General features: G+C 37.0%; 1 non-coding gene and 1 pseudogene across 1 annotated transcript; one reads left to right on the forward strand and one right to left on the reverse strand.

Annotated features, from left to right (window-relative positions):
- The window catches only part of LOC120233959, a 55,077-nt pseudogene that overhangs the window by 17,072 nt on the left and 12,076 nt on the right, over nucleotides 1-25,929 (forward strand).
- LOC120233980 lies at nucleotides 9,149-9,283 on the reverse strand. Its single transcript, XR_005528956.1, has one exon. It is a non-coding gene; the product is annotated as a U4 spliceosomal RNA (small nuclear RNA).

Below are 25,929 nucleotides of genomic sequence, written 5' to 3' on the forward strand. Positions count from 1 at the left end.
AAGATTAGCTCAAGATGGGGAAGATTAGGATAAATTCTTTTGGGACAAAGGCAAAAGAGGCAAAATAAATCCTTGTAGCTCCATTTATTTTTTTGTTTGTTTGTTTTTTATGAGAATGTGATGGGAGAAGTACATGATTTCCATAACAGGGAGAGCCCCAGCATGCAAGTTCTCTTTTGAAGTAGCCGAGAGAGGAAGAGAGATTTCATTCTTTTCAGGGCTGGTGCAGAACTCCTTCTAGAGAGAGAGGAGTCAGATTTGGTTATAAATATGAGGATGAGGCCCTTTGGGCATGAGCAGATGTTTTGCAATAAAACAGAGGGCCAGCTAAATTGTTCTGCAGCAGAAATTATCTAAAACATTGGGTGGGAGCTATGGCTGAGTGAGTTTGGTTTGAGGAGAAAGGGGCAGCAATATGGTACAAAGCTAAAATCCTAGTAAAAAAAATGATCACTGCAAATTCCCCGAATAAGATCAAGGACTTTTAAAGGCCAAAGGTGTCTAATAGTCAATGTTGACTTTCCTTCTGTGCAGTTAAGATAACCTACCTCTCCCACTATTGTCTCTAAACTCTTAAGTAAAATCTGAAATATTTGCCATCCTGGGTTGGAGGAATTGGGGAGAACAAATGTATCAGTCTGTGACTAGGTGAGGCTGTGGGGTATAGAACAAAGTATTGTATACATCATAGACCTAATTTGGAATGGAGATTGAGAAGCAAGCTGAAACGATGAGGAGAAATGCATCTTGAGCACCACATCTCTACCCAAATAATCATAAGGGATTTGAGGAGCCATTCAAGCCAATGTCATACAGATAACTAAGGGTCTGACCACCACAATCAGCTGGACAAATCAAGGATTTCTAGATGTTTAGATTACAAGAAACATTCCTATTGCAGTTCTTTATTTGGCTTTCTAAAACCATTGTTGGCCTATATAGGAAGCCACAACTGGGGTGAAAGTCCAAAGGATTATGAAATCTTGCATGGGATATTTTTGTCCACATTTATCCTTTGGATCTTTTCCTCTTAAAAACTAAGCTCTGGCACATTTGTCTGGGTTGTTTTCTCTTCCTTTCTGTGGCTCTGTGTACGTGCTGTTGCTTTTGTATTCATGCTCAGTGGTGTATTCTCTGAAACTTCTATCAATCAGAGCCTTCCTTTCAAAACAGAACTGACGTGGAGAAGATCTGGAAGTCCACATTGGAGTCTCACTCGGAGATGTGCTTGGAAATCAAACCGTCAATGCAAGCCATGTTATTAATCAAAATAGGCTCAAGGGATATTTGCCTGGCAGCACTGCAGAAAGCAGTAATGAAATTAAACCAGTGCCTGTGGGTAGTTACCGATGAAAAAATTTTTCTTTACTTGTACAATGACAGATAAATGGTAAAGCACATTAGGGTTTGAAGGGCCCTTTTGGAGAAGAGCTGTCAGAATGACCACTGACACACCTCAGCTTGTTGTCAGAGTCTTCTATGCATCCTAATAGCTCCTCTGCCATGGCTGCCAGGGACTGTCATTCATATCTCATAAAGTAAGCTAAGAGTTGGCATCTCTTCATTGTTTCAAACTGGAGGCTAAACATTCTTCCAGGCAGTGGCACCTGGAAATAAGGACTAAATATTATGCCTGGGATTTGGAACACAGTTGGGTCTGGGTTCTTCTGAGTCTTTCATTGGTTCATTTATTTAGCCAACAGATTCTTCATGAATTCATCATAGGTGCACACTTCCGCATGATACAAACATGACTTAGATACATATTCTTCCCTGAAGGAACTTTCAGTTTAAGATGAGAGAAACCGTATGTACACATATATTCAAATGTGCCACAAGTCAGGAGTGTTAAATGTTAGGAGAATATCATTAGGTTTATTATTTTAATTACTCATTTTGTCCTTCAGGGACAGCCATGGATAAGGCACTAGAGATAAGAGGTCTATGCTTTCTGCCCCCAATGCTTACTCATTACTCAACCCACTGTGGTCTGACATTCACCCTCACTAGCCCACAAGAAATATTCTTTACAAACATCACCAATGACCTAATGCTAAAAACTTCAGTATATCTTCCCTCTTCAAGCAACTTGATGTTCATATCTTCACTTCTTCCTTTATTTTCTGCTCAGTCAGTACTTACAAAATGGACCAACATTTCCATCAATAAACTGATTTCACCCACAACTTCCAAGATGGACCTTTCCCCCGGGCTTGCTGACTTCTCTTCTCTAGCTCTCTCCACTGGCTCTTCTCCCTAAGCCTGAGCCAACAGTGAAGGTGCCTCCCCAGTTTTTATCCTGGCATCCTTTGCTCCTCTATACTCTTTCCTGCTCCCCTTTCCTTGGAAAACCTCACACATGAACACAGCTTCTTCCATCAGCTTTATGCTATGGACTTCAGATTTCTATCTTTAGCAGTAACATTTTTGTGTATTCTCTATTTCTGAGTTCCCAGTGAGCACATCCTCCTAGATATTTCTCAGGCATCCCAAACTCTTAGTTTTAAAATTGAGCTGATTAAATTCTTTCTATTTGTACTCTCCATCTGCCCCCATCCTGTCTTCCTTATCTCCAAATGGTTCTACCATAGTGATACGAGTGGATAAGCCAGAAACCTAGGGGTCACCCTTCCTTCCTTCTGTTTGACTCTTACCAAATTGTTAATATCATCTGAACCTACCACATCTTCATCTACAGAGTTGCTCATGGCCGTCATTATATTTTACTTAAACTTTTGAAATAGCACCAAGTGAGTCTTTTTATATTTTACCTTCTCCTCTACCCTTCACACTGGTAGCAGAATTATCTGTGAGGAATTTCAGATAGTTGAAGTGCCTGCCAAGTGGCTGCGTATGTCCCTATGTCCTAGTATTTCTTCCTAGAACAGTATAGATCAATAAGGAGGGAAGAGCCAAACTATTCCAAAACAACACCTTCAGCATAACTTACAGAGAATAATAAACTTATTTATAAGAAAATAAATTCTAAGACAGAAAGCCAAAACAAGAAATCCGAGTTGGGATTTCTATCACTGCCATCTAGTAGCTCCTACTCCAAGGCCTTCCAGTAAGCAAAGGAGGCCATAACCCATTATGGAGGGAGAAAATGGGAACTAGAATTAGCCTAGGGCTGATCCAAAGCTACCGCCAGAAATATCAAGCCTCCATAGGAGATCTAAAAATACTAAACTTGTGCCCGATAGATCAGAGCATGGACCACAGGAAGGAGTTTGAACATTTGTGAGATTTTCAGGGGCAGTCTTTGAAAAGTATAGCTTCTGGGGAGAAAACAAAAGCAAAGGGAAGGTAGAAGTGTCACTTGGCGATTAAGTAGTATCTTAGTTGATTCAGGCTGCTATGACGAAGTCCCATATACTGGATGGCTTATACACACCAGACATTTTATGTTTACAATTCCAGAGGCTGGAAATCTGAGCTTAGAATGCCAGCATCATTGGGTAAGGGCCCTTTTCCAGGTCACAGACTTCTTGTTTTATCCTCTCATGGTGGAAGAGGTAATATCTCTCTCAAGGCGGTCTCTTTTATAAGGGTAATAAACCCATTCATGAGAGCTTTACCCTCCTGACCTAATCACCTCTCAAAAGTCCCACCTCCTAATTCCATCACTTTGTGATTTAAGACTTTCACAGGTATTTCGTGGGGGACACAAATATGAGTAAAGCAAGATGTGTGAAATTTTCTCCTCCAAAATAGCTATCTTTTTCATCAGATTTTCAGAAACTTCCATCAGCCAAAACACTCTAAGAACCTTTGCTTTTGATAGAGGCAGGGAAGTCTGTCAAGATATGTCAGTGCCTTGGGAAAAGGACTATTAGAAAAACACCATATGTGCTTTGGAAGGAAGTGAATCAGTGGGAGCATTTATTTCAGATGGTCAGGCAAAGAATAAATATATCCATGCTAATTAGACTAAAGGTTTATCAGAGCGGACTGACAATGTGTAGATTACCAGATGAAGTCTGGATTATTCTGTATGAACAATGAGGAAATCATTTCAAGATACAAGAAAAAAGGTAAACCAAGATGTGATCTATTTCTGAGCTAGACTAAATGATGGAAGGCTGAGAGTAGGTATCCTATTTTGTTATACAGAAAGTGTATAACAGTATTGACTATTGGACTATAGCCACAAGGACAGACTTTGGACAATTTGTGGTATCCTACCAGGAAATGAAATTTATCCAAAAGATGAATCAAACATAGCATATTTGTTTTTGAGCTTTTGTTTATTTGTTTGGCTCCATGTGGAAAGTGCTCCCTGATCTATCTAATAGCAGGGTTAGTATTATTTAACAACAATATTTTGTAGATACCAGAGGCTTGGCTACAGAATGTCTGTATCTAGTTTCATTATTATCATCATTATTATCAAGGCTAACATTTATTTGCTGCATGTTTCCTACTGTGCTATGAAGTTACATGCACTCTCATATTTAATCCATAACAAAAGTCCTTACGTGATATATGCTGTTATTATATCAGTTTCAGGGAAAGGAAAACTGAGTCTGAGAATACTTCAGTTCCCATAGGGAGCACATGCCTAGGTCTGTGTTATGCTGAGACCCATTCTGCTATGTTTCTGGCTGTTTATTTCTATTTTACTTCTGAGAGAGCATTAAATGAGAGAATTAGCATTAAGAGAACTTGGCATCATCTCTTGCCTGGAAACAGTGATTCGGGATGATGTATACTCTAAAAAAGAATGAAAAACATTGATGATGATTTGCATCAAACCTCAAAAACACTGCAAAGCAGCTCGACAGAGCAGTTCCAGAGGAAAATGCAAAGGGAGGGGGGAAGGATATGGAGACTTTGAGAAAAAGAATGGAGAAGGATGGAGAAAATAGAAAAAGGAGAGTCAGTGAGCAGAGACTGAAGACTTCTAAGGAAGAACAGGAACATGCTGCTTCCCCTTCTTTCTCCTCCCACAGAAGCACTTGTGCTGAACTGTGTGAAAATCTGTGTGAAGTATTGAGGAAAAAACCCACATTCTATTATCATGTCTTTTAAGAGAATTATTCTCAAAATCAAGGAAACTATTTCCTTTTCTATGTAGTTTTATGCAGTTTGCTAGCTTTTGGATCTTTTACTTAATAAATTTTTGTTGATTTATGAACTCTCCAAAGCATAATTTTTTAAGCATAATTTTTAACTACTGGCTTAAACTGTTTTTCCTACATATCTTGTCTGTAACTTTTAAAAATCGTTTCCTTTAAAATTTAATCAGTACAAATAGAATTAAGGAATTTACATATTCCAGAACTATAGATAATTCCATTTTTAATGAGTTTTAAATAACATAATTTTATATCGCTGGCAATTGACTAGGAGTAATAATGGCAGCTTCTGAGTGCTGACTGTGTACAAGCAAGCACTAATGGCAGCTTCTGAGTGCTGACTATGTACAAGCACTGTGCTCAGAATTTAACATATATTAACTCATTTAATCAGCACTACAATCCTGTGGGGAAAATTGTGGTAGAGAGGGCTGGTTGCCTACAAATCTGCTTTTCCTTTTCTCCTTTGTATTCAAATGTTACCTAAGTGACAAAGCACTAGCTAAAGGGCTCAATTCCCAAGCCCACCTTGCAGCTTCAAGCAGCTAGATGACTGAGTGCTGGCCTATAGGATGTGCATAGATCTGTTGTGTGAAACTTTAGGCCATTGGGAGATCCTTCTTTGTGAACCCACCCTCTACCTCCACTTTATCTTTTTTTTTTTTTTACCTCTTTGGAATGCAGAGATGACCCCTAATGAGTCAATAGTCAATATGGGCCATGGTAGCTTGAGGATAGAAACCAGTGCTGCGCATGAGGGAACAGACAGATTGAAGAATGCTGGGTTCTGGATAATTTTCTGGAGCCCTTGTCCCCGTTATAAACTGCTTATATCTGTACTTCTTTTATGAGAGAGATTAAACCATCGGTGTTTAAGCCACTGTTGTTTTGGACAGTCTCTTCTATGCTGTCCCATGGAATTCTTAATTGCTATGCAGGCATTGTTATCTCAAGTTTATGGAAGAAGAATCTTATAGCTTAACCACGTTAGGAGACTTTTATAGTATTTGGGTTCCAACTGGAGTCTGTCTGGCTCTAGAACCTAACAATTTGCCACTAGATTAATATTGATAGTATTAGCTTTACTAATAAAATTAATTTTATTGTGAATACCCATATCATGTGCAATTCAACAGAATGGCTTTCAAACCAGTAAGAGTACTTTCTGCAGGGGTAGAGACCATAGCTAGTCCAGCCAAGGTCATGAATACCTTTCCCAAGGACGTTGGATTCATTTCAGTAGCCACAATCTGTTGGTGCCTTTGGTTATTCCTCAGTTGCTGACACATGCTGCCTCCTAATCACAGAGAGAGCGGGGATTAGGGTGTGCACAACTGCTTACCACCAGTGAGAAACAACATAGAGTACTGCCCATGAGGCACTGCATATGTGTGTGTGCACCAAAAGATATGTATTCTAGATATGTCAATCAGTTCACCTGCTGCAATCTACTTTTCTTTAGTACATATCCTTGACTATAACCACAGCCATTTACTTCAAGACCCTCCCTGCCCTAATCCCCCTCCAAATGATAATCGGCCTAGTGATAGCACTTAGTATTAGCCACACCCTCCATAGATCAGGCTAAGTCAATTAGATTGTCCATTCTAACAACAGAGACCCTAGCCTTCCTTGTAACAGCCTAATGGTTTTGTAATTTCCAGATTTGAAGTCATGTGTATTTTGGGTCTATGCAAATTTATAAATAGCCAAAAGAAACTGCATAGGCAGAAGAATGAAGTAGACATATCAAAAGAATGGGTTTGGACAACTCGCAATTCTACTAGTTGATAGTTCATAGCACCACTTGGCTGATTACCTTCTGTTTGTTTTTAAGATTGCAACCTCAACTTCATTTCTCAGAAGGCTTTACCATACTCTCAAAATCAACTGAGCTCTGCATCTAATATTTTACTCGATAAACTTTTACTATTTTTAAAGTATTTTAAATACTTGGCTAATGTCTCCTTTTTCTGCTGCTTAGATGGTGCCTGGAGCTTAGAGGTTACTCAATATATATGTGCTATAGACACTATGACCTGAGAGAAAGAGGTCCTAGTCCTCTGAATCCATGGCATTCTTGTCATGGTCCCAGTTAGATATAATTGTCCTTGCATTTCTATTTCTGAGTGTCCAATAAATTACAGTGTTTATGATTATCATAATAACCCCACTTTCTCCTTCTCTTGTAGCTTAATATATATCTGTTTCCTCAAAACAAAGGAAATATAATTAGAGAATAAGTGTATAAAATAAATAGACATTTAGGTAAACAAAGAAGAGAAAGGCCAAAGATTTAGGAAAGTAGAAATTGCATCATGTGAAATAATATAGTTGGCTCATTCATTGCTACATGTTTAAAATAAGTGAAATTATGATTCCTATGATAACCTAACTTCCATTTAACCAGCAGTTAAAGAATATCCTTTGGCACCACACTATTTTTAATAAATGGTGACATTCACATTGAAGACTGGTATAGATTTTCTTCATTGATGGTTTTTTTTTCTTACCCCAAAGAAGAAGTATAAGAATTAGCAGTGCCAGAAATAACTGTTTAAAACTTATAGGAATTAATGTTTATTAGAAAGTTCTTTTGGGTGACTGGGATGCCCATGAGAACCTCCTGACTGAGGAAGATAATGGTTTAAAGGCCTCCGTCCAACCTATCAACCTAAATGCAAATTTCCATTATATTTTGTAAATTCATTTATATATAAGTGACAAATAATAAAAAAAATCACAAATCAGGGTGGCAGACAGGGAATAAACAGGTTTGTGTCTAGCACTTTGCAAGAAGAGGTTGACTAGAACAATTTAAGCTAAGAGATGCCACACCATGGCTTTTCTTGAAATCATGCTTCATAGGTAACAGATGGCATGAAATCAATAGCTGATTAGAGAATAGCACTTGGCATTCTATCTTGTGGGTGGGAGGAAAAGGGTATTTAAACTTTAAGGAAAAAACAGCTCATAAGCAAGATTGGCATACAAAGACTGAGAAGAATGCTAAGGGAAAGAATCACTTTCTTTCCATTTAATGTCCAGAAAAGCAGTGAGCAGAATTCTGTTTGTCACAGCTCAAGTCAAAATGACTACTTTCTATCAGCTTATTTCTTAGAGCTTATTGTTTAATTTCAAATTATTAGTACTACTAGGGCTACATTCCTCTTTCCTTGGGTAAACTTACATGACCGTTTCTTTATGTGATTTGGACATGAGAAAAAAATCAAGGGTTGAAGAGACAAATAGTGCTCAAGCCCCATCAACGGAACTTACTGTCATTTCGCTGGCCATCTTGGTATACTAAGTTATGTGTCATCAGGGAAAGAAGTCCATGAACTCTTGTCTGTCTGCTCCTTCTCATCTCGGGCTATTCACACAGAGTTAATGTAGACCCGACCTCTCTGGTATGCTGTGCCAGTGCCTCATCTACTTTTTGTCATTGCCAGATAGCGAGTATAGAATAGAATGTTCAGAAATAGTGAGCAATGACCTGTGGACGTGAGTGTGTGTATGTGTGTGTGTGTGTGTGTGACAGAGACAGAGACAGAGTCAGAGATTGAGTTATTGACAAGGCTTGGAGTTAGTTGATGCTAAGACTAAAATTCAACAAAACCCAGTAGTTTATACAAGAACCTCGAGTTTATGAAGGTATATATGGCAAATTAGTACAGGCTTTATAAAGGAAATATGCATTACCTCTGGAAAAAAGCAAAATCAGAGTTCCAGTCTAAGACATGTGGCAGGCAGCCAGACATTTGTCTGTGAAAGTAAAAACGAGATGTTCATCTTGAACCAGGATCAGGGAGAACAAATGGACAAGAAATGTGTGTGTGTGTGTGTGTGTGTGTGTGTGTGAGTGATGATTGCTCTTCCTTTTCCTTCAGAAAAGCTCTTGCAAAGAAACTTTTAATACTATTAATCCTACGGGCAGAGGACCAGAATAGGGGAAGTCAATACAAGTTACTAGAGCCAGATGGGGGTCCAGGGCTAGCCCCTCTGAAGATCTTTAGCTTTTTATGGAGGGACCAAAAACAATATTTATTATTTTGGAGTAGAAACTGTCCTCCTTGTAGGTCTTGTATTAATGGCCTCAGGTATGAGATCTAACCTCATCTGTAGTTTTGGGAAAAGTTTTCAGTTAGCAATAATCACGCCTCAGATAAACCTCATTGGCTACTATACTGCCACTGCACAAAGCTTGAGCCCATCTGTAGTTAAGAGAGGTAATAAACTCCCTAAAAGTACCTGGAATTAATCTTAATGTGGGATAGGTTCTAAATTTAAATTTAAATTTAAAGTGATATTCTCACATATTAAATTTTAGGCAAAAGTAGTCTTGGATTTTTATGTCAATTTAGATTATGTTGTCATGTAGTAATAAGTGGCCCCCAAATTTCAGCAGTTTAAACAAAAAGATTTGTTTCTTTTTCATGTTAGATGTTGGTTTGATTTACCTGCAGGTTGATTCTATGGGTCTTCTTCATTCTGGGATCCAGATTGTAGGAATATCTCACTTCTGGTACATATTATTTTCATGGTAGAAGATAAAGGAGCCAAGGGGAAACCATTTGATGACTCTTTAAATTCAGTGATTAAAAGTTTCACCCCTGCTTGTGTCCCATTGGCCAAAATAAGTCACATGGCCAAGGTTGAAGATAATGACAGTGGGAAGTATACTGCTTCCACTGGGAAAGACACGGCAAGTCACACTCACTGAGTGGGGTGTGTGTGATGCTATTATTGGGAGCTGCAGAGAACAACAGGGAACAGAATGAAAATCTGTAGCAGAAATGGGATCAACACAATAGAAGCACAGTGTCCTTTTGGAAGGTGTCCCATTGGCAATTTATGATGTCTTAGTGTGGCCTGATGTAAGATGCCTTAGTTCCTCCACATGTGTGCCTGATGAAGCAGTTGAATTTGGGAAGTGGAGCATGAACCTTAACACAAGAACCACACCCACTTCTCTGGAAGAAGTGCCCATTTTGGGGAGGCAATTAGGAACCAAGACTGACTGAATTGATAGGAGATTCACCCTTCTCCCTTTATATTGATTCCAGGGCTGATCTCCATTGATTGGAACAACAGCAGAAAACTTCCACACTATTGAATTTGTTTTCCTTTCCCTCTCTCACCATTCTTAGTCCAGGTCATTGCTTCTCTATCTTACCATTTCTTAAGCCAGAAATGTGGGACTCATCTTTGATACTGTCTTCTTCCTTATTCTTCAATTTCATCTACTTTCCGCCATAAAAAAGCATTTTATCCATCCACTTCTACTGCATTGGTGCACAGTGTCATCATCTTACTGGACCAAGGAAAATTCTACTTCATGGTCTCTCTGCTTCCGCTCTTCCTCAACAATCAATTCTCCACACAGCATGGAGAGAGGTTTTCTTAGATAACATCTCCTTGCTTAAACCCTTACCGATCCCTTACCACTCTTTGAGTACGGTCTGAGCTCCTTAAGGCCACCGACAAAGCCCTCCTGATCTGGCCCCTCCAAGCCTCATGTCAGACTTTGCTTTGCTCTTGCTTTCTCTAGCTTGGTCTCTGTGACTTTTATTACGTTTTTCAAGCTCTTTCTACTGCCTCTTTCTTCACAGTCTTCACATCCAATGTTCCCTATGGCTGGATCAAGTTTTCCCTTATCCTTTCCACCTGCTGTCCCTACTTAGCTGATTTATATTAATTGAGAAAAACATAGGTTAAAAGTCAGTTCCTCAGAAAAGACTTCCTTCCTTGCCAGCCAAGATCCCCTTGGATAATTCTTATGATTTTCTTCTCTAGCACTTATTCAAGAAATATGCATTTAAATTATTTTTGAACCTTACTGGATATATGAGGGTGGCTTTTTTTTTTTTTTTTACCATGATTTAAAATAAAAGGAGTCCCTCATAATCTATCTTCAAACCTTTTCCCCCTTGGATATAAAGCTCTTCTATGGACTCCCCAAAGAATCTGTCCTGAATATTGCAGGTTCCTCAAAACAAATATTTACAGGACTCCCAGATGTCAACTTGTATCATTGTATTTATTTTAAAATAAACATTTTAACAGAAAAGCTTAAAACCAATTAAGACATGGTAGTCAGCACAAATAATTTCTAAATAGGCATTTTCTGTTCTCCTGATAGTGCTTACATGCTCAGGAACAGGGGACAAATTAAAACAGATTTAACGTAGTAGAATTACAGCATCTCCTGGGCTTGTCACCAGTAATGAAAGGAATCATCTGGGTACGTTCTGAGTTGTCTAAGGAATCAAGTGGATTCCTCTCTCTTAACTGAGAGTCTCTAGGTTTGTAGCTCCATTGTGTTCCTTTTATCATCAGTATTCACTTTTTTATAGGCTCCTTGTAAAGTATGCATTTATTTTGGTCAATAATAATATAACTTATGAGCATTGTTGTAGATGCCTACATCTTGTTTCCCAAAGCAAGAGCCAGTTCCTCAGGTTTAATTGCTAACAAAAACATTTTTAATAACACGCACTGGAAATACTGTGTGAACTGGCATGAATTAATGCTTATACCCTCTGTCTCCACATCCCCCTCTTTTCTGTTTGTTTTTAATGAGCAGAAACATCAAGAAATACTGTTTTTCACTGTTCCTGCAAATATGAGAAACGGGTTCAAAAGAAGTTCTTAACCAACAGAAGTAGCAATATTTATGAACAAACTTTTAAACTTCTGGGGGCTCCTGGGTGGCTTAGTCGGTTGGGCGTCCAACTTTCGCTTAGGTCATGATCTCGCGGTTCGTGGGTTCGGGCCCCGCGTCGGGCTCTGTGCTGACTGCCAGCTCAGAGCCTGGAGCCTGTTTCAGTCTGTGACTCCCTCTCTCTCTGACCCTGCCCTGCTCACGCTGTCTCTCTCTCCTGGAAATAAATAAAACATTTAAAAAAAAATTTAAACTTCTGAGACATTGCTATGTACCAAGATATGACAGTTAAACAAAGATAAAGCATACCAGAAAAATCACATCTTTACAACCTGAAACTGCAAGTTCTCAAATAGCGTTTACTGCAGGAAGGCTGACAAATTAATCATTTTAGGACATACCCAGCAGACACTTGTTAAAGGGGTCTCATAGCCAAATTATATTGGCATTGTATTTGAAAATTATTTTCCCCAATATTTACTTCTTATGATAAAAGACTCACAGCATATGCTTTCTTTCCCTTTAACTAGAATATTCCGCTGATTTACTCTCTAAGTACACAAGTCAAACGTTCTTGTAAAAGAAAGTGACTAAAGCCTGCCTGCGAAATCTTTAATTGGTGCTTAAATTCAAGCAGCTGTCTTTCTGCAGATAGGCTGGGCCTGGAGAACCTGACTAATGTAATGTTCAGGCTTTGTTCGGAGCAGCCTCCCCCACTCTATCTCTGGAACTGAGATTTGCATGTTTCCCCCAAGTTAGATTTCCTCTTTTAGAAACCAAATTGTGTGTGAGAAGCTTCTAATATAAAACGCCCATCTTGTTTCCTAAGCCGAAGTCAGTCTTGACTGAAATATTATTTCTTGAGTTTGTACCTGTGAGCAGATGGTGGACAGAGTTTAGCCCTTGATCCCAACAGACTTTAGAAGTTCGGACGCTGACTTTCTTGTCATTCTCACTTTCACTGTAGAAAGGTCATAAGAAAATGCTTCCTACTGTGTATGCCTTTTTTTTTTGTTTGTTTGTTCTTGCATTTAAACAGGCTTTTTAAGTTATGCAAACCATGTTTTGGTTGCCTTTGAGCTATAAACCACATTGATTTAGAAAAGGGTTTCATGTAATCATAGGGCTGAGAGGGGGTTATTCCATATTGCTGTCCTAAAGTGGAATTTCAATTTACTGTGCTAGACTTATAAAATTTCTCCTGCTTTAAAGATATTCAGCAAGCCAGTTTTAACCCCTTAAACCACAGACCAAGACCAGCAGTATCAGCTCCACCTGATAGCTTTTTAGAAATGCAAATTACCTGACCTGCAGAATCTCTAGCTGTGGCTGCATTTGTGTTTTAACTAGTCTTGCTAGTGATTTTCTTGTCTGCTTAAGTTTGGGATGATTGGAGCTGGACAACAGATCAGCTGTACATTACATATAGTTCAGAGTGTAGACTGTAGAATTTAGATGACCTGAGTTCAAATTCTGTTTGGGACTGAAGTTTTCCTCTATGCACTAACATTGTATACATTTGCCAAAATGTTCTCCTCTGATGGACCTTTTCTTTTTATTGATCTTGGCAACTAAAAGGGCCAATTTTCCCCTTTAGAAATATTTCTTAATAAATTGCTGCCATCAAAAGCCAAGCAAATGAAAAGTGGCAATGAAATATAATGCATTCTAAAGTAACAGTTATTAATATACTCCGTGCTGAGATACATGTTGTATCTACTCACTTTACTCTTTTCGAAAAAGAAAATCATTTGAAAATGAGGTCTATCATTTGTTGATGGCATATAACTATCAACATAATTTCCAACTAGTTGGGACAATTCAGTTAAACCACTGCAACTGATAATCATGAATTTTAGAGAGTGATTATATCTATATAATATAAAATTTGCAAATATATATATAAATACAGATATTCATGATGTCAGAGTATTGGTAAATTTATGACAAGCAAGGTGGTTTGGGAGAAAAAAAGAGTTTTGATGTAATTTTGGTTAATTTGGTATACTGGTATTTGTATATGAACATTTTTTAAAGTTTCAAATGGACAAATAAAAATAAACATATCATCTATATCTTTGCCCAAACCATTAAAAAAAATTTTTAAAAAAGCAAACAAAACAACATGCTAGCAGATCAAAGTAGAGAACTGAGTTGTGCAATATTCCCCCATAAAAGGGGGGCAGGATCCCTTAAAAGAAATAAATGAAGTTAGCTTTAAACAAAGCTAGCCTGCTATGACTTGCTCCATTTTGTCACAAGCCATAACACTTAAACAATTAGTTAGAAAATTTTTGAGTCAGAACCACATAAATCCTGACTGTCTGTAAATTAGGAAATACTCAGATTATAGATACCATGTAAGCAGTGAAGGCATCTCTCTTTTCACTGATGTTGCTCCAGCATCTAGCCCAGTGTCTGGCACAGAATGGAATTACAACAAATGTATGTTGAAAAATCTATCCCTGTTTTCTTTTTAAAAATAGGAAATCATCATTTGCCACATTTCAGATTTCCTGCATCATTCCCAATCTCTATAATTGTATTTTTTAACATTTATAATATTTCAAGGGCATGCACACGAAAGCATAGATAATCGTATGAACATCCATGAGCTTACAGTCAAGATTATGAAATAAAACATTACAGATATTTTTGAAATTGAACCAGCTGCTGTGTTGAATTTGGTTTTTTAACCTATTAATCTTTTAAAAATAGTTTTAATAAATAATATAAACACATAAACATATATAAATTATTTTCTTTGATTTGAATATTTTATAGTTTTATGTAATTGGTATCAAATTATACAGCCTTCAGCCAACTTACTTTTATTTTTTTGCTTTCAACATTGTATTTGTGAGATTTATCTATGTTTATAAGGTGGCTCTACTTATTAATTTTTACAACTATGTGGTATCCCACTGCATGGATATTTCAAATGTACTTATGCTTCTCCTTTGAGAGGTTGGACCATATTTTCTGCTATTATAAACAATGCTGAAAAAACATTCTTGTCTATGGATTCCAACAAAAAGTGTGTGAAGGTTTTACTAGGCATTTTTAAATTTATATTAATGCTAAATTACTCCCCAAAGAAAGTGCGCCAATCTGTACCTCTATGAGCACTATGTAAATGTCTTTACTCTTAAAAATTGTATCATATTCAGATGGCTTAAAATTTTATTTTTTATTATTAAATTATCTTTTAAATTTTTATTTGTCATTTTCAGAAAAACTGAGTGGCCCTTAATTTACTTATTGAACATTGTGGATTTCCCATCTTTATTGTCTGTCTTTATTATATGCTCATTTCTCTATTTTATCTTCATTTTCTTATTAATTTGAAAGTTTTAAAAGTATTTTCGGTAATAACGCATTATCAGATGAATCATTGCGTATGCTTTCTCCTGTACTCTTGTCATTTCCATTTCTTACAGTGTCTTCCTTCGATGTGCAGAAACTCGTCATTGTTAATATAATCCAATTTATCAGTCTTTTATTTTATTCCTCTGCTTCTTGCTTCCTGTTTACTCAAAAGTCTGAAAAATACTTGTCCTCCCTTTTATCAGAAACATTTCAGGGCACCTGGGTCCTGGGTGGCTCAGTTGGTGAAGTGTCCAACTCTTCATCTCAGCTCAGGTCTTGATATTAGGGACATGAGTTAAGCTCCATGTTGGGCACCATGCTAGGCATGAGGCCCACTTAAAAGTAAACCGGGGGTGCCTGGATGACTCAGTTTGTTAAGCATCTGGCTTTGGCCCAGGTCATGATCTCTTGGTTTGGGAGTTTGAGCCCTGCATTGGACTGTCTGCTGTCAGCACAGAGCCCACTTTAGATCCTCCTTCCCCCTCTCTCTCCATTCATCCTCTACTTATATTCTCTCTATCAAAAATAAACATTTTTTTTAAATGACAAGAGATATTTTAATGTTTTACTTTATAGAATTAAATATTTAATCTATTTTAAAGCTATATTCCTATACAGTATATAGCAGGAATATAATTACCCTTTTTTCCTTATGAATGAATAATTGTGTCAAGATCATCAAACATCCTTCCCTCACTACTTAATAATGACACCTCTACCATTTATAATTTTTGAAAATATGAATCCATGTTTCTAGACTATTCTGTTGGTTTTCACTTGTCCATATCCCTACAACAGTGGCACATTGGCTTAATTAACATCTCTAATTAGGTCTTGCTCAGTAGTAGGGCAAGGCCCCCAACTCGTGTTCATCTTCCTTCTTAGATTTGTCTTGACTATTCTTGGCTTTTTACTCTCTAACATTAATTTAGAATTAGTTTATTAGCTAACATTAATTTAGAATTAGTTTATTAGGTTTCATGGAAAATCTTGTTGTAATTTTGGTTATACGTTCATTAAATTTATAGACTGATACTGGAAAAATTATTTGCTTTATGATATTGGGAATCCTTCTCCATTTGCAATATCTCTCCACTTACTTGGTATTCTTAAATGTCAGTCAATAAAATATTTTCATTTTTCTCAAGTAGGTCTTGAACCAGCTTTGCTCGGTATTTTTATATACTTTATGTTGACTTTTCGCTAATGTACATACCCTTTAAAATAATTTAAAAGCTTTGTGTTTCTTTATGGCATATAAAAATTATTTTTATATGCTAACTTTATATTCAAATTATTGGCAGGAATGGTTTTGTTCTTACATTTTTTATTTTTCATTCTCCTAGACTTTCTTTTTTCATTCTCCTAGATTTTCTATGCAATCATGTAATCTAAATGCAATCATATAATCCTTAAATAAGTTTTCTCCCAATTCTTAATATCATCATCATTATCACATTTATCATGCTTCTCCTCCTCATTTTAGTCTGATGAGTAAAATCTCTAATATAAATTTGAAATGAAATGGCTGTGATTGATACAAAAGGATCCCCAATGAACAAATTCTTCTCTGTACTCATACCTTTGTGTTATCTTCTCCCACATTGAATCTGGTCTAGTATTTAGCTTAATTTAAATTTTTTTAATATTTATTCATTTTTGAGAGAGGGTGTGTGAGTGAGCATGAGCGGGGGTGGGCAGAGAGAGAGGGAGACACAGAATCTGAAGCAGGCTCCAGGCTCTGAGCTGTCAGCACAGAGGCCCACACAGAGGCCTAAACTCACAAGCTGTGAGATCATTAGCTGAGCCAAAGTTAGGCGCTTAACCAACTGAGCCATCTAGGCATCCCTAGCTTAATTTAAGCTATAGAATATTGTAAATACAGTAGCATCTGAGTTCAAAAGCCTACACTTGAAAGCTTGCAGATTCTGCCTTGCCCCCTGAGATTTCTGAGATGCAATGTAAAGAAGCCTGAGCAATTCCACTGAAGAGGTCACGTGGAGAGAAAGATGCTAGGGAACGAAGCCTATACAGGGAGAAAGTCCCTGCAAGTAATGAGAGAGGATCCAACTAGATCCAACTCTCTTGGGTTAGGAACTGGGCATGTGAGTGAAGACCATTTTGAATTCTTCCCCTGAAACTAAAGCCACATTAGCAAGCCCAGCTGAGACGTAAGTGGAGGAGACAAGTCATCCCATCTGAGCTCTGCCCAGTCAATTGACAGAACCATGAGATTTAGTAAGTCACTGTTTTCATAAATCACAGAGTTGTGGGGCAGTTTGTTTCACAGCAAGAGGTAACTGTTAAAATAGTTGGTAAAGAAGAATGCTAAGATTCTTCATTTCTGCTGACTTTAAAGAAAATCCTTTTCATGTTTTACTTTTAAGCATATTGTTTTCTGTAGTTCTCTGGCAGGTACCCTCTAATAGGTTAAGATAGTTTCCATTTGACCATAGTTTTCAAAAAGTTAATCTTTTCCAAATCCCTTTCTCATATCTGTTGCAATTATGTTTTGCCCTCTCATCTTTTAGCATAATTAGTTACATTTTCAAATATCAAATATCTTTGTATGTGTAAGATAAATCAAATTTTATGATATTTTTATGTATCTTGCTTCTTTTTCTATGACAGTATTTTATTTAGGATTATTATATCTATGCTCGTAAATAAAATTCTTGCATTATTTTTTCCTCAGTTGTTTGTATCTAGATTGTAGTAAGGTTTTATTGTCCTCATAGAGTGATTGTTAATATGGGCATCCTTTGTTATTAATATCTAATATGTACCTGGAAATATGTTAGAACATTCTTGCACATCCTAGTCCAATTTTTAAATGGTACACAGAATGAATTCTCAGGCCATCCAGTGCCCTTAGTCAAGTTACTCCACATACCACTAAAAACTTAATACAAGGCTTTTTGTGTAATGGAAAACATCTAAAACCATTTATTCCATTATTTTCACTGTTAAATAATGATGTAATATCAGATGCAAATGACATTTATAATGTATACATTCTAATGATGTATACATACATTGTATGTTCTACAATAGAAAAAATCAATGAAATAGTAGGTTAAAGATAACTAATTTCAACCAGACCCAGGTTGGTACTATGCTAAGTTGCTCAGTATAAGCAAACCATAGTACCCAGGGAATGTATGGGAATATGCAGTAATTATGCAAAGTCTTTTAAGGTAATAGGACATCAAAATACTATCCTTGGGAGACAATCCAGTATAAAATAAAACCACATTGCCTTCTATGGCCCTGGGTAGTGTATAAATTCAATACTTCTTCTGGTATACAAATGTAGATTTTTATAGGGAGTTTCAACGCAGGTACTGAATTCGGGCAAAAATTTGCAATTTATCATCCTGAATATTCATATCCGGAAAGGTGTGTAGTGAGGTATGCTTGTAAAGCTCTAGCTTGTTTAGTAATTTTAAACATGCAACATTTTCACATTTGAATATTTTGAATTTATTCTAATTTCTATTTTTTAATTTGTGAGCTACTTAAAAAGCTATTTACACTTTTCAAATATGTGTGTTTTTTAAATGTGTTTCTTCTTAAGTTATTTAAAAATCATCTATACCTAAATGAATTTCTTCATCATTAAGACTGTGCTCTATAAGATAACCTAGTTTTTGGTATTTGTTTGAAAATCATTTTATTGTTTGGTACATGACAAGTTTTTTGCAAATGTATCATGTGAATTTATAAAAATTGTGTAGTCTTAATTCTTGGCATGGATAGTTCTATCTCTGTATCATCAGACCAAATTTGTTAATAGGTATGTTCAAATCTTTTATATTCTGCTGAATATTCCAATTCCTGGAGGAGGTATTTAGATATTTTTAAGTTTCTCTCTATGATAGCAGAATTTCTAGTTTCTCTAGATAATTATCTCAACTATATTCTGAGACTTCTTCTTAGGTATATGCTGATTTAAAATTGTCATATTTACCCATTAAGTATTATTTTTATTATTACATAGAAGACCATTTTTTATCTCCTAATTGTGTTTTCTATCTTAAAGCATATTGTGCTTGTCATCAATATAGGCATGCCAGCTCTCCTCAGGCTAACATGTTCATGGTATTTTAACATCTTTTAAAAATTGTGTATCTTACTCATTTTGCCATTCATTCCTTTTTATTGGTCATAATTAGGTTCTAAATAGTTTCCCTTGGATAAATCTTCCTCTCTTTGGGAGTTTTAATTTTCAGCAAAGCTAATATAGAAACTGTAAGATCCTCTTTTTTTAGCCAAATGATTCTTTCAACATACTACTAAGTCTTACTTCTGAGTGAGTTTCTTATTTCCCATTTGGTGGCCCTAATCCTAATTTTGCCCCTAACTCTAACACTAACCGTATGATCTAACCTCTAACCACATAGCAAAATCTCACTGGTGCAATCATTGCCCATATATCTATATACATGGGCATATGTATATATGTGTGTACACACACACACACACACACACACATCCATCCTAGATGTTCTTCAGTAATCTTACTTCTTAAGATAACTGGTTTTCCAGGTGAACATGAAACAGTTCCACTGTAGGTCTGTTTGTCCTTTCTCCTCTTAAAATTCTACGAAGTCTACACATCCATTTTAATTGTTTTTTCTCTTAAAATTTAAAATTCACATTACTCGGTTTTTAAAATTTTTTTTTAATGTTTTATTTATTTCTGAGAGAGAGAGAGGCAGTGTGAGCAGGGGAGGGTCAGAGAGAGAGGGAGACACAGAATCTGAAGCAGGCTCCTGTCTCTGAGCTAACCTTCAGCAGCACAGAGCCCGATGCAGGGCTCAAACCCACGAACCATGTGATCATGATCTGAGCCAAAGTCAGACACTTAACCTACTGAGCCACCCAGGTGCCCCAAAATTCACATTACTTGGGACCTGCACAGTAATATATATTTGCATTTGGTTATAAGTGTAATTAATGGTTGCTGGTGCAACAGTTTTCTCCTATGACTCTCTGGCACCTCCCACAATGTTTGCCTTTTTTGAATATCATAGCCACTGTTTTCCATAGTAAATTGATTTACATATTTATCTAGATGTTTTTCTCCTCCCTCATCACATTTAGTTTCAATTCCTCTTGATTAGTTTATCTAGCCTCTGGGCAAACACATTCTCCAAGGAAAAAACAGAGCTTGATAAAGCTTGGAAAATAAGATGAAAATAGGGAAGGCTATTCTAGGTGAAATGGATGGTGCAGAGGTAGGAACATAAATATGTGACTGGAGGACATTATGTAGATAATTGTGGGATTTATGCAAGAAAACACTGAGAGCTTAGGTAGAAATGGTAGGTATAGGCCACAAAAATAGCCTTGAACTTCAACTTAGAAAGTTTAGATTTATCCTATAGATTTAAAAGTTTTATCTGAAGCTGAGCAGTGTTCCTCAATGACGTATAAATAAGTTGCTGTGGAAATGGCATGTAGAAGACATAGGGGATAGAAACCAGAGACACAGCTTTGCATAAAAATCTGCACTGCTCTTCTAGAGAAAATGAATACGAAGTGAGGAATTGAGAGGTACCGAGGTAGCTTAGTAGGTTCAGCATTTGGCTCTGGTAATGATCTTAAGGTTTGTGAGTTCTAGCCGCACACGCACCCCTCTGGCTCTGCACTGATAGTGCAGTGCCTGCTTTGGATTCACTGTCTCCCTCTCTCTTTGCTCCTCCCCTGCTCTCTTTTAAAAAATAAATAAATAAATAAATAAATAAATAAATAAATAAACATTATTTTAAAAGTGAAAAATCAAAAGAATAATGAGGAAAATGGACAAGACTGGAGTGAAACAGATAAAAAGGAAGAGACTTTGGTAGGATTTTTTAGCTTTTTTTTTTTAAATGCTTTTTTATTTATTTCTAGGAGAGAGAGAGAGAGACAGACAGCGTGAGCAGGGGAGGGTCAGAGAGAGAGGGAGTCACAGACTGAAACAGGCTCCAGGCTCTGAGCTGGCAGTCAGCACAGAGCCCGACGCGGGGCTCGAACCCACGAACCGCGAGATCATGACCTAAGCGAAAGTCGGACGCTTAACTGACTAAGCCACCCAGGCGCCCCAGATTTTTTAGCTTTTTGACTTTGGGGGAAAATAATATCACAGAGACACATAGGAGGTTACATAGGAAAAGTTATCAGGGGATACAGGATGAACTTATATGTGTTACACATGGTGAATTAGAGGCATATTCAAGTAGACTTGGATGAGAAATCTATTAAACGAAGATGCTTTGTACCAGATAGAGTTTGAGAGACAAACTCAGGGTTTTCTGTGTTCAGAAGCACATATGCGTGATAGTCTAAGAAGACTGCCAAATCACATTTTCAGTTGCAAGTGATGGAAACCTAACACAAATTAGTTTAACAAATAAAGAAGATTTACTGGAAGGGCACTGAGTCGTTCTCAATATGAAGGACTTGGGCACTTCTGGAGGCTTACGGAGTAAGAACTGGGGTTTGGCCACAATCAAAACTTTTCCTTTTTTGCCCTCTGCCAACCCTGGCCTCTGTTTGCCTGTCTCTCTTAAATTGTTTCTTTCTATAGTAGACAAGCTTTTTCCCTGTTGTAAAAATTGGGAATTATTGGACGGTTTTGGAATCATATTATTAGAAACTTTTTCTAAAGAGGAACTCCTAGCCTTGGTTCCATAAAATCTGTCAAAGGCTGATTGATTTGGTTTGGGTCATGAACCCATTTCTGGGCTACTTACTGTGGTCAGGAGCAAAGGACACTATGACCAATATTTATCTTTGTGAACAGGAAGATGGAATGTATCATTACCCAAAGTGATGGAGGGTGAACGTGATGTCTCCTGAGAAAAAAACCTACAGATGGCTCGACTTGCACTGTTTTATGATATGATAAAGATTAAAACATATATTTACCACCGTGTCACTGTGCAGGATGTTAATGCCAATGCAAGCTATACTAGTTAACTGGCAACAACATCAATCATAATTAAAAGAAAACAAAATGAAAAGCTGATGGACTGACACAGAAATAGAAAAATATTTAAATGAAAGGGCTACATACTGTGTCTTAGAGCCCATCTATATGCCGCTTAAACAAGTAAGGATATCATCAAAGGCATTGTCTTTTCTTTGAAATAATTAGGATCAAACATGATGAGACATCAAAGAAGAGGTTTCAGGATGAGCAAAAGAAAGTCTGCCTTAGGAAGAAAATTGCTTGTTATATAGCATTAGAGTAGGATGAAGTCAAAAGCATGAAAACAATAATCCATCAACCTATGATAGCTTGACTCTGAACAAGTCAGAAAGGCAGTGATCTAAGTTGGGCTCGTCTGTAACGAAAGCCATGAAGCAATTGATGTCAATGAAAAGCAGAAATCATGGAGAAGATTAAAGGCAGTTAGGAGCAGAATAGAAAGAAGGAAGAAAAAAAGAAACCCATGAAGAGAAAAACAGAAATGGAATTATTGAGTCACCACTATGTCAGGACATAAGATAGTTGAGTTAATTGAGGTGCTGCTGAAGCTGTTTTTTATACACTGAACAACATCTCCAGTCTCCATGAGCTTTGACTATATGGCAGCTGGAATTGCTTTCTGTAGTTCTTACTTTCCCAGGCGTGCTTAGGATAGACCCTCAATTACTGAAATGATCTCTCTATCTCTGTTTCTTGAAACTTGAAGAATCTTCATTTTACATAATATCTATTAGGCAAATCTTTTATTTAAAGACCATGGCTTTCTTTATTTTTAATTTTTTAAATGTTTATTTTCAAGAGGGTGGGAGGGACAGAAAGAGAGGGAGATACAAAATCCAAAGCAGGCTTCAGGCTCTGAGCTGTCAGCAGAGACCGATGCAGAGCTTGAACTTGCAACTCGCGAGATCATGAGCTGAGGTCAGATGTTTAACTGACTGAGCCACCCAGGCGTCCCAAGACCATGAGTTTCTCATAAAATCTATGATTTTGCAGTGCTGTGTTTTTGATTAATGGGTGCATGTTTTTGCATGTTGTTGAGATTTCTACAGCAAATATGAGTTGAATGAAGCTGCATTTATTTTCAAAATGATTGTTTACTTTACGAAGAATATTCTAGAATATTCAGCTCAGGTCATGATCTCATTGTTCATGAGTTAGAGCCCCACATCAGACTCTCTGCTGTCAGCACATAGCACACTTTGGATCCTCTGTTCCTCAATGTCTCTGTCCCTCCCCCACTCTTTCTCTCTCTCTCAAAAATAAACAAACATTAAAAAATAGTTGAAAAGATAGATACAAGGCATTTTGAAGGAAAATAAATTTGTAAATTATGCAACAGAAATGGAGAGAATAAGAAAATTATATATATATGCATATATATATACACACACATATATATAATTTCTCATCTGAATTTCACATCTGTGTATGCATGTAACACTACTTAAAATAAATATTGGTTGTGTGGCGTATGAACTTAGGGTTCAGGTCATTTAGCTAAAGACCAAACCTACAAACCACTTCCAAAATAATGATTGATGTGAAAGTAGTTATTCTCAAAAGTCTTATGATGCATCAGTTTTTAAATTTAAAATAGTCTACTATCTTCAAACCAGAAAGTTATGATTTTATTCCCTCCAAAGTCTCTAAGAATATGGAGTCCTTCTCTGCAAAATTTTAAATTGTTGCTGATAAGAATGAGGAAAACAGAACACCATAATTAATTTTCCTAAGTTCTTGAACACTTGTCTTTGTTTCAGTCTCAAACCCTAGCATTCTATCTGGAGTGCTTTTACTTTAACTTTTTCATGACCACCACCTACTCCTCATTCATGTCACAACTCAAACCATACCTTCTTAGAAAAGCCTTCCTTGTTTCCCTCCTATCTTAGAAACTGTGTTACAGCATCTTGTTTTATTGTCAATCAGAGCACTTGGGAAATTACCATCTCTCTTCATCAACTTTTATTTTTTCTGTCTTCTTCCTCTATGTAGAAATTCTTTGCAGTTAGGTAATGTTTCTTTTCCCCGTTTGCTACTTTATTCTTGGCATACGGAAGACTTCCTATGAATCAACATGTTATCAATAAATACTATTGGATGAGTGAATGAATGATTGAATGTATGGATGGGCCATCTCTTTGCAGAACTGACAGGTATAAATCCTACATCTTGGTTAATCTGGAAGCAGTAAGTTTATCTTTGATATATCCTTATGGATAATAGGAATCCTTAGAGTAAATATACTATATGGTTCATTTTTTTTTTTCAAATAAAGATGTTGAAGGAAACAAAAAATAAAAAAATAATGTCTATTTTTCTCACTTTTCTGTATTTTTCCTGTTTTTGCCGGAGCCTTGCTTTGCTTTAGCAGAGGTAGTTTCTAGTGTATATAACGAACTGATGGGTTGATGGCTATATCAGGAAGTACCTGGATAGAAAAAAGCCAACTAATGGGTTGCTTTCTCAACGATGCCATGCAACCAATGAGGAGAGTGATTGCTCTAAGTGGCCACATTTCCTTGATTCATCAGGCTACACTTGCTGTCCTGTACCCTTGCTGTACAGCATCAGCTGCTGAGAAAGATACCAGAGAATGGATAAAAATGAAGGAAAACAGTAACAGCAAATAAACAAAAAAGTTAAGCTGAACCTTCTAAAATTTTGTACTGCTGTCTTATCTCTTGAAACAATTGTAAAAAATGTGATACCTTTTAACGGAGCTTTAGGCCTGTGTTATGTGTCTCTCTGTACCCAAACTCCTATGACCGTAAGGCCATATCCATGTGGAAAAAAACAAAACACCACAGATGGACCTGAAAAAAACTGAGCAACCTAGCATTTTTGCTATTTTGTTAGTCATTTCGAATTTTATAATAAGCATTCATTTTTTTAAGTTTATTTATTTTTGAGAGAGACCAAGACAGTGTGAGTGAGGTAGGGGGCAGAGAGAGAGGGAGAGAGAATCCCAAGCAGGCTCCATGCCGCCAGCACAGAGATCATGACCTGAGCCAAAAACCAAGAGTTGGTTTTCTAACTGACTAAGCCACCCAGGCATTCATTTAAAAGAGCCCAAACACCTGCACTTGCCCTCAATAGATCAATTCACAACCGTTTTCTGTTGCTTTCTCCACTATACTAAGTTGAAGACAACTGTGATTCAGAAGCTACAAGTAAAAAATATTTGAAGCTAAACTGTCATCAGGAAAGACCTTTACATATGCAGAGCACAAACATGTTTGTTTTAACAAAGCACATTTTTAGGAAGCAAATGGTAGTCATTTTAAAACATTCTCTGATGCCTTAAGTTTTTAAATTTTCTTTTAAATTTTCAATTTATTATCAAATTGGTTTACGTACAACACCCAGTGCTCATTCCAACAAGTGCCCCTCCTCAATGCCCATCGCCCACTTTCCCCTCTCCACCACCCCACCATTAACCTTCAGTTTGTTCTCAATATTTAAGAGTCTCTTATGGTTTGCCTCCCTCCCTCTCTGTAACTTTCCCCCCATCCCCCTCCCCCGTGGTTTTATGTTAAGTTTCTCAAGATTCACGTGAGTGAAAACATATGGTGTCTGTCTTTCTCTGCCTGACTTATTTCACTTAGCATAACACCCTCCAGTTCCATCCACGTTGCTGCAAATGGCCAGATTTCATCCTTTCTCATTGCCAAGTAGTATTCCATTATATATATAAACCACATCTTTATCCATTCATCAGTTGATGGACATTTAGGCTGTTTCCATAATTTGGCTATTGCTGAGAGTGCTGCTATGAACATTGGGGTACATGTGTCCCTATGCCTCAGCACTCCTGTGCCCTTGGGTAAATCCCTAGC

Source organism: Hyaena hyaena, unplaced genomic scaffold (assembly GCF_003009895.1).
Source record: "Hyaena hyaena isolate Hyena2069 unplaced genomic scaffold, ASM300989v1 scaffold_99, whole genome shotgun sequence".
Taxonomy (NCBI): domain Eukaryota; kingdom Metazoa; phylum Chordata; class Mammalia; order Carnivora; family Hyaenidae; genus Hyaena; species Hyaena hyaena.